Source organism: Mustela lutreola, chromosome 14, assembly GCF_030435805.1.
Source record: "Mustela lutreola isolate mMusLut2 chromosome 14, mMusLut2.pri, whole genome shotgun sequence".
Lineage (NCBI taxonomy): Eukaryota > Metazoa > Chordata > Mammalia > Carnivora > Mustelidae > Mustela > Mustela lutreola.
In genome coordinates, this window is record NC_081303.1 from 49,402,290 (window position 1) to 49,410,993 (window position 8,704).

Consider the following 8,704-nt stretch of genomic DNA (forward strand, 5'->3'; position numbering starts at 1 on the left):
CCTAGCGCTTGACTACCTGATCTCTGTCCCTCCAGCTTCTCTCTCCCCAAGTCCATTTTGTCCTACCCTTCCCTTAAACAAGAAACAACAGGTCCCTATTTGTAATCATCCAAACTCCTCTCCTTGGCCTTCTAACCCTGCTCCCTAATCTCTCTAATCTTAGCATGTCTTCCCCCAAATCCATCCAAACACACATCAAATGCCTTCAGGCACTGGGACTATAAAGATGAACAAGATGTTGCTGCTCTCAGTGAGCTCACTGTGTACAGAAGGAAGCAAATGAGGAATAAGCCAACTCCTAAGAAGTAAGAAAGCCTAGGCTGCTGGATCCCAGTCATTAGGTTGATTGAGGGGGAAGAAGAGGCATTTGAGACAGAAGAAAGCAGATGTGCAAAAGCATGGTGGCCTGAGGAGAAGAAAACACTGAGGTCATTCCAGGTCATTCAACATGAGGGAGAAAAGAGCTAGAGGAGAATGGTCTGACAATTTTGGGGGATGAAGAAATAGGCAGGAGTAAGATTTTGCATATTAGTAAATATCCACAGAAGCTTAGGATTGACCTTAAGGTTAATGGGTCATAGCTGAAGGATTTTCAGTAGGGAAGTAAATTTTAATCTTACTATACAGGTTTGAAATTGCTCTGATTCATGGACAAGTCCAAATTAAGGGACATGTTTAAAATGTGTTTGGTGGGGGCCTGGGTAGCTCCATCATCAATTAAGTGTCTACCTTCATCTCAGGTCATGATACCCAGGTCCTGGGATTGAGTCCCAGGCGGGGCTTCCTGTCCAGAGGGGAGTCTACTTCTCCCTTTCCGTCTGATGATCCCCCTGCTTGTCCTTTCTCTTGCTCGCTCTCTCTTTCAAATAAGTAAATAAATCTTTTAAAAAACTAAAATAAAATTGTTTTAAGGATCTTACAATACAGAGAGATTGGTATTTGTGAACACAGAAGGAACGCTAAGAGGAGTGACCAGTATAGTTTTCATTATACCGCATGAATCAGAGTTTGTCTTATAAAAACAGTAATTAGGCAGTCCATCAGGGAATACAAAATTAGTCATTACTGGCATAATTGCCCTTCATTTTGCATAATACTGTGTATCTGCCAAGAATCAGTATTAATTCATTCATCACAGTGATAGGCAAGTTTGAAGAAGCAGCTTCCAATTAGTGTAGGACAATACAAGAGATCTCTGCCTCCTCTCATGGCATGGATTAGATTACCTATTCAAATTATATGCATTGAAAAAATGTGAGTAGATGGATGGATTAGATTACCTATTCAAATTATATGCATTCAAAAAATGTGAGTAGATTAATACATAAACACAGTGTAAAACTCAAACACCAAAAGCCAGTGAAAAGTAAGCTTTACCCCATGCCACCTAGTAAGTTCCTCGCCCCCTTGATCTTCCCCAGAGGCAACTACTCTTGTAAATTCTTCTGAAGATCATTCTATAACACGCAAATGGTAAAACTTTATAATGGTCCTTTGCGTATTTATACACATTAATACAGGTGCACAGCTCAAAGCACATCCTTGCTCTTCATGACAGCATAGAACTGCGTTGTACAGCTGCACTACTTTGAATCTAGTCATTATCATATTTATAGGTTAAATCACAGCCATGTACGTATGTCATTTCTGCTTTGTGTGAGTTCAAGTACAGGACAAACTTCTAGATGTAGAATTGCTGGGTCAAAGTATAGAGATATCCATTTTTTAACTAGTTTTAATAACAAAAGTAACACATATGTAGTAAAACAAGATTCAAACCAGTACCAAAAAGTACAGTGAGAAGTTTCCTTTCTACCTCCCATATCCAGCTCCACTTTCCTCCGCTTTTAATAGATTCTCCAGAAAGTATTCCTTGCACAAGCGTGTGGGTGTGTGGGTGTGTGAGTGAGTGTGAGTGTGTGATGTTTAGATTATACTTGCATTTTATTTTTTACTTTTTGAATTTTATTTATTTGAAGATATCGCCACACCCAGTGTGGGCCTTGAACTCAAGCCCGAGATCAAGAGTTGCGCGCTCTTCCAACCGAGCCCGCCAGGCGCCCTTGTACTTGCATTTTGGAAGAGAAATTCTGTGGTTCTTTGCAAGATGAGACAGGGCAAGGTGGAGAGGCAGCAAAACCAATGAAAAGGTATGGCAGCAATCCCGAAAAATGAGCAAAGAATGTTATCATTCTACAAGCAGAAGTAATGGGGATGGAAAAGCAAAATGCAGATTCAAGAGATATTTAGGAGGCCAAGTCCATAAGGTTCTTAAGCATTTGGACAGGGGAGGTGAGGAAAAGGGAGGCGTTCTGGTTCACTCCCAGATTTCTAACCTCAGTAACTGGGTGGAGGGTGGGTGGTGCCCTCCACTAAGACAAAGACGTCAGGAAGAGGAGGAGATGTAGGAGACATGAGGTGATGATTTCGTTTTGGTAAGCTGAATTTAAAATGACTCTGAAACATGCAAATGAAGATTCCTGTAGGCAGCTGGACGGCGATCTGGGTCAGAGATACAGGTCTGAGTCACCACATGAAATTAATTCATAGTTGAAACCAAAGAAAGGGATGGATAACCCAGAGACAGAATGCAGTATGAGAAAAGATGAGGGCTGAGGACTGAATCCTGGAAAACACCAACGATTAAGTGAGAGACAGAGAAAGAGGAACATGCAAAAAGACTAGAGAACAGGCAGCCAGAGAATCTGGAAGGAAACCAAGGTCCAATTTTGTTCTTTAAACTATGGGAGGGGGAGTTTAAAGAAAGTAAAAAGAGCGGTGCCTGGGTGGCACAGTCCATTAAGCATCCGACTCCTGATTTTGGCTCTGGTCATGATCTCAAGGTCTTGAGATCAGTTCTACTATCAGTGTGCTTGGGATTCTCTCCCTCTCTCTCCCTCTTCCCCTCCCCTGACCTCCTGGCATGCGCATGCGTACACTCTCTGTCTAAAAAAAAAAAAAAAGAAAAGAAAAGAAAAAAAATGGTGACTGAGTGTCAAATGATTGTATAATGATTTGGAGTTGGATAGACGTGGGTGTGAAGCCTGACTTTGCTATTCACTAGCAATGACCCTTGGAGTCATTGCTAGAACTTTGTGTTTGTAAAAGAAGGTTAATGATAATTACTTATCCAATAGTAATAGATAATAGTAGTCATCTAACAGTAATTTTGAGGATTCAATTGAATGATGTATATAAAGAAACTGTGACACATGATAAACTGTCAGTATAAGCTGGTTACTAAGAAGAAGAAAAACAGGCCCTGAGAAGGAGCCATTCAATATAAAACTTGACCCCACTGTAGTAATTTCAGAGAAGCCATGAGACTGTAAATCTGAATGAAATACACTGAATAGTGTATGTGGAGGTGAAAAAGTAGCCAAGAACGTTGGCAATTAAAATAAGATGAGAGGGGGCGCCTGGGTGTCTCAGTGGGTTAAGCCTCTGCCTTCGGCCCGGGTCATGATCCCAGGGTCCTGGGATCGAGCCCCACATCGGGCTCTCAGCTCAGCAGGAAGCCTGCTTCCTCCTCTCTCTCTCTGCCTGCCTCTCTGCCTACTGCCTACTTGTGATCTCTCTCTCTGTCAAATAAATAAATAAAATCTTTTAAAAAAAATAAAAAATAAAATAAGATGAGAGGGGTGCCTGGGTGACTCAGTGGGTTGGGCCTCTTCCTTCGGCTCAGGTCATGATCTCGGGGTCCTGGGATCGAGCCCTGCATCAGGCTCTCTGCTTGGCAGGGAGCCTGCTTCCCCCTACCCCCTCCCTGCCTACCTCTTTGCCTACTTGTGATCTCTCTCTCTGTCAAATAAATAAATAAAATCTTAAAAAAAAAGATATGATGAGAAATTAGGTGTGCCAGTGAAATATAAGGAATTGAGCATGAGACTTCCTCACCATCCAATTTCTCTTTTTATTTACTTATTTTTTAAACATTTTGTTTATTGGGGCGCCTGGGTGGCTCAGTGGGTTAAGCCTCTGCCTTCGGCTCAGGTCATGATCTCAGGGTCCTGGGATCGAGCCCCTCATCGGGCTCTCTGCTCAGCAGGGAGCCTGCTTCCCTGCCCTCTCTCTCTGCCTGCCTCTCTGCCTGCTTGTGAACTCTGTCTGTCAAATAAATAAAATCTTTAAAAAAAAATAAACATTTTGTTTATTCATTCATCTAACAGAGAGAGAGAAAGATCACAAGCAGGCAGAGAGAGAGGGGGAAGAAGGCTCCCTGATGAGCAGAGAGCCTGATGGGGCGCTTGATCCCAGGACCCTGAGATCATGACCAGAACCAAAGGCAGAGGCATAACCCACTGAGCCACCCAGGTGCCCCCAGTTTTTCTTTTTAAATAGAAGGGGGGGGGGTCTTGTATGTTTCTAGGCTTTGGGGAACAATTATAGAGAGACAAGTTTAAAATACAAGGGACTGAACATCACTATTTCAGTCTTCCTGAGACACAACTTTGCACACTTTCTACCTTTCTACAAACTTTCTACCATTTTGTTCCTGTTCCAAACCTTTGAAGAACCCCTATTGTCTAAAGAATATTATTCAAATGCCTTCCCAACATTCAAGGTCTTCCAAATTCTTACTCCCACCTACTTTTACAACGTTCTCTCTTTCTCTAACCTGGGGACACCTCCAGTTGAATTTCTTTTTTTTTTTTTAAGATTTTATTTATTTATTTGACAAACAGAGATCACAAGTAGGCAGAAAGGCAGGCAGAGAGGGAGAGCATGGGAAGCAGGCTGCCTGTGGAGCAGAGAGCCTGATACAGAGCTTGATCCCAGGACTCTGGGATCATGACCTGAGCCGAAGGCAGAGGCTTTAACCCACTGAGCCACCCAGTTGAATTTCTTTCCTCATCCGTTCAAGGCGTTTCCTTACATAGCTTCTTTCCTTGTCTTCACCTACCTCTCACTGCTGGTCTATGTTCAGGCAACTCAAGTCCTACTCCCTCCAGAAAGCATGTCCTGAAACACTGTACTTTTCCATGGCTACCTTCTCCTTTCTCAGACCAGCCCACAAAGTGATTTCTGTTGTTGCTGTTTTGTTTGGATTAGCTCCCAAGTTGAAGAATCAGAAATTTTCACATAAAACTCTGAATTTCCAGTTTCTCTTTAAAAGCATGAAGATGTGGTGATGTGGTGACAGTGAGTCTGCATCCCCCCTGGCAAGAATGGGCTGTAGTTCATGGTAACAGCTGGCCCTTTGGCTAGGGCACGGACTCCAAGTTTTTCCTTGCAGCTGCTCACCATACCCATATACACATGTGCCTGGCTCGTCTAAGTATTTGAGTTTACAACGCCAAGTCTAAACCATGGCTGGACACTTGGTCTGTGCTACTTGGTGGTTATTTAGCTTTATATTTATCACATCTTCCAGAAACTTCCAGATGGACATTTCCACACCTTAGGCCCATTTGCGATCCCCCACAAAGCCTACCACAGCAACCTAAACATAGGAGTATAGTTAGTGTAAGGTAATTGAGGATGATGAGGATGAATACTGGTCTGTCTTTTCTTAAATAACCCATCACCCAGTAAAACCAGTTACCCCATTCCAAAATTAAACACCAAGGAAAAAAGTTCCATATAAGTAAATAAAACCACCTAAGAACACACTGGGGGTGAAGGGGGGAAGGCAGTCTACGAAGGTTGATTTCAGTGAAACCAGTTGTGGTCTTGTAGCTAGAGCAAGATGCTGAAATTTATGTGTTTAAGGTTTCTTGCTACAAGACTCTGTTGGTCCCTATTTTCTCCCTCATGACAGACAGCTGAGCCCCAAAGGCAGGAAAGAGAAGAGGAGAAATGATGGATACTGGTAATCTACACTGAGTTGGAGACATGTAGGTGTAGAACTGGCTTTCAAGAATACTCCTGTTATCCACTGTGTGGACTCATCTGGCATTATGACCCAAAGTCATAGGGCCAGAGGTCAGATCTTGATGTAAGGGCATATAGATTATGGAGGAGAGACAAGGTTTGAAATGTATGGAGGCAGAAGCTAGTCTGTGGAAAATTCTTTCAATCACCGCACTTATAAAATTGTCAGTGGAAGACTCAGTTATCACTAATACCCGCTATGGTAGCAAGCATCCAAGATAGGCCCCAGTGATCACTACCTCACATTATTCATACCTTGCTGAAACAAACTCAGAACAGCCTTACAGTGGAATGAGAACTGTTAAAAATAATAAGGTAGGCCTCTAACCCCTGATGACCACTAAAAGATATTCAAGATACACTGTACAGTGGGGGAAAAAAAGCAAACTGCAAAACAATATGGATAGTATGGATAGTTTAACTCGTTCATATCTTAAAAATACTGTATTTCTTTCATTCTAAAGCATGTAACCTTTCAACTTTTAATACCTCTGATTAATGAATGTCCCATCAGAGTTTAATTGGCTGGGGGTGTTTTTTGTTTTTGTTTTGTCTTAGAGTTCTATAAAATAAGATGTGTCTTACTGCTTTAGATTTGATGAAATATGATGAACTATAGTATGTCTATCATAACAGAACTGCAGCTCCCAAAGCCCTGGGCTGAAAAACCCTTCAGCTGTTTGGCTAGCCTTCTGCTAAACTGAAAAACCCTAGGTGTTGTGGCACAGACAGAAACTGGTTATCAGGAACCTGTTTGTTAGGCCTGGTTGACATGGCAATCACCGAGTATTGTCCTAGAAGTCAGAGACTGGGGCTAGGATTCTAATGTGTCCTCTCACTTTGAAAGGAGGTAAAAGCCCAAGTGTGAGGAGACCCCAGACTGCTCTGAGTGGTACTGGCTGAGGCTCCCACACCGAGCTGGTATCTGGCAGAACAAGCCTTGGGAGGAAATAAAAGGTGCCTGGAGTCCCACCTGCTTTACCGTCAACCATATGCTTTCTTAGTGACAGAACTGTATCCTTTATCCATGTTGGGTACCATGTTGTCACACAAGCAAGTTTTTTTGAGCCACTAACCCAGCAGGGATCTTAGGCTCCTACTGGATCAGAGTAGTAGATTCAGGCATATTTGCATACAAAAACGTTAGAAAGAATATATGCTAAATTAGTGAGAGATCATTTTGCAGGAATGAAATCAATGGAGAGTTAAATGTTCTATGGTTGCGTATTAAAAAATTTAAAAAACATATGTATTACTTTTATAAGCAGAGGAAAAAAAGGTAAACACATTCAAATTTTAAAGTACAGAACAATGTTAATAATGAAGGAGGCAGGCGACGACTGGTTTTTTTCCCTCTTCCTACTCCAACACCCACGAACCTTGTAATGAGCATGAATTATTTTTTCAATACAAAAATTTGTTTTAATAAATAAAAGAAATTCCCCCAAGCCCAATTTTGCCTCTTCAAATAAAAATAAAGGCACAAATCCTTCAACATTGCATAGGAAAAGTACTTTATATCTAAATGAAAATTATATATGGTTCAGGTGATTTATTCATGAACCAAATTCTACAGGGGCTTACTGTCTGGTAGACACTGTTCCCGCGGCTTTCTTGCTTATCGCCTCATTTGATTAAAAAACTTTTTAAAACCAAAGACAGTTACAAGAAACCCGTAAATTTCTAAAAACGCGTTCTCCCCAAAACGAAGACACCCTACGTCGTAACGCCTCCCCTCTCACGTGACCCTATGACCCAGGGAAGCCATCTTAAGCATCGCCTCATAGAGGAAACTACAATTCCCAGAATCCTCTCGCATTGCGTCGTGCTGGCACTTTTACTGGCCGGGTCTTAGAGCTGAGCCCGTAGCCAGGCGCCATCTTTGACGCTGGCAGTCTTGGATTTCTGCTGGTGTTGCTGCTGTGAGGACGGCGGGCGGCAGCGGCTAAGAAAGAAGAAAGACGTGGCAGCAAGCGGGAGTCGGGGACAGTGTCGGCGGTTCGGTAAAGTTTCTGTTCTCTGGTAACTAGACCCGTTTTTTGATTCCCGGTGGCTCGGGGCAAGGGAGGTGGGGGAGAGGGCGAGGGGAGTGGCCGCGGCCTCCCCTCGCCCCTGGGTTGCGGCCTAGCCCGGGAAGTCTGAGCGGGTCTTTAGGCCCAGCGGTAACGACCCTCCTCCCCCACCTCCCGCCCGCAGCCCTCGCCGGGGCGAGCTGGGAGCCCGGGGCTCCCGCTCCCACTTCCATCCACCCCACCCCCACCCCCTGCACTCCACCCCCACGGCGCCTGCTCCTTTCCCAACAACCTTCTTCCCCTCCCCCACATCCGGTGTTGGCGAAACCGTAGGAGCCGGGAGCAGCCCCGGAAAGCCGACTTGTTCCCCGTCTCCCGGAGAGAGAACTGACACTAGATTGCTTTCTTCGCGACACTTTCCCTAGTTTAGCGGACCCCCACTGCCTAAATCAAACTGAGTGCCAGGAGCTGAATTTACCTACTCTCATTCCTCTCCAGGGTCCCACTACTTGGGAGATACTCTCAAACTCCACATACTGAAAGCCACCGACCTAAATCCGGTATCCTACACCCCTTCCCTACCTTAATTAACTCCCACCCCAGCCCTCCGCATCGGAGTCAAGAACAACAGGGACACTTCCGTTCTCCTTGTAGGATTGATGAAATCGTAATGAAGACCACCCCCTAAAGTCCCATAATCGGTGCGGATTCCTATGGGGAAGGCCCATGTTGTTGACATCTTGCAGGCCTTGGTTCTGGACCTTGAGAAGGAGGCTGTGGAACTAGTGATAGCGATGCTTTTTAGGGTAAATGTATGT